Source organism: Amphimedon queenslandica, unplaced genomic scaffold, assembly GCF_000090795.2.
Source record: "Amphimedon queenslandica unplaced genomic scaffold, v1.1 AMPQUscaffold_11363, whole genome shotgun sequence".
Classification (NCBI taxonomy): domain Eukaryota; kingdom Metazoa; phylum Porifera; class Demospongiae; order Haplosclerida; family Niphatidae; genus Amphimedon; species Amphimedon queenslandica.
Genome location: NW_003548394.1, coordinates 7,628 through 9,346, shown reverse-complemented (window position 1 = coordinate 9,346; position 1,719 = coordinate 7,628).

Genomic DNA, 1,719 nt, shown 5'->3' with positions numbered 1-1,719 from the left:
ATAACAGCAAATGAACAACAATAGAATGAAGCTCAAACAGTTATAATCTTGAGTTGAAGAAAGTTAACTACAGACACAATTTTGATGATCCTGAGCCTTTTTATTCTTGTCTGTGGTGAGTGTGGTGAAGAATTGATGATGATCCCACCATAACTTACTTGGAGATGCTGCTGTCCCTCTTTTTATGCATCGGTGACTGCTCATGACAATGAAGAAGACTTGTGATTATTTTAAAACTTTGAATTTACTATAATTTTAGTTTTAATAATAATTTTAATACATGTGATGTGCTGTAAATCATGTTCATAGTTGGTAAGCAAATTATAAATAAACACTTAGAACTAATTATCAGCTACTTCACACATTGCCACAAATCTGCACTTCTAATAACAAAAAAGTCAGTGTGGCCCTAGTATTTTGCTGTTTTACTAGCTGTATGAAAACTAAAGCCTTCCTAGTTAATTGAACTAAGTAAATGCATATTTACTTGTCTAAACTAACTATAAGTGCTAATAGTACCGTAAATCATCAAATGAAAGCCTGGGCATCTATTTCTTACAATGGCATTAGGACCTCTGAAGAAAGAAAATAATGCTTCAGTCCACAGTGGGATTTGAATCCAGGACCTCATGTAAGCAATTCCAGGATGCTTAACCAAATATCTACAAGGCATCTATGATATTTGTAGGCTACATTTGCATATTTATACTCCCATTTTATTGCTAAGCCTGCGTTTATTTGTGCCCGGCTTTTATTTGAGGATTTACAGTAACTGAAATTATGCATGATTTTCCAAAACTAAAATGGCTTAAAACTTGATTGTTTTGTTCTGTAAGTTGAAAGATATTGTTAGAAAACTATCTTGGCGTCCATTTATGGGTTGTTTTAACAAATTGTTTTTGTAGCATATGGTAGGTATACTATCTGCATGCTACATATAATTGTCATAAGTCATGCAACAACTTGTATCCAACCTTGAATTTAAAGGGTAATACAAAAAAATTCTATTGCTGCAATCAATAGAGAAAATAATGGGAAAAAATAATGTACACTGTTAAGAAATACTATTTCCATTAAAAATCTTGGCTTAAATGTTGCAATTTGCTTTCTGTCAGCCATTTTTTTAAACTACTTCCAGTAGTTGCTGTGGTCACGTGATGATGTACATAGGGAACCATGTCCTCTAAAGAGCCTGAGTCTATGAACCTGTTGGTGCAAAGTATATTCATAGAGTGTTAAGTATATTCATCATGATACTGATACAGTAAATAAAGTAAAATTTTCCTGCCTCCTAGTTCTGAGGAGCAATCGCGATAAGAGCTTATTCACCAAAAACTGCTGTATTGATTTGTGAAAGCAATCTTGCTACTGTTTACTGACCATCATTCAGTGTCTGCAATGGGCTAATGGACTTTAATAAGTGCCATTAGAAGATATAGAAGCAAATATATTGCTTTCTCTCCTTCTACTCTTAGTGAACTATGACTTCAAAATTACGGTATCACAATGGATATACTCAAAATTCTATTAGTATACTTAGTACCAACTAGTCTTTATTCAGATACTAAATCTGCTGACCATTTGTGCCTCACGAGAGTGATGATGGTCTAACCATGTAGTAATGATCGTAGTGCTAACAGTGAAAATTTAAGTTGCAGGTTCACCAGAGCCCACTAGGCTAGGAAATACAAAGTTTTCAGTGCAAGAAGCTCCTTCTCA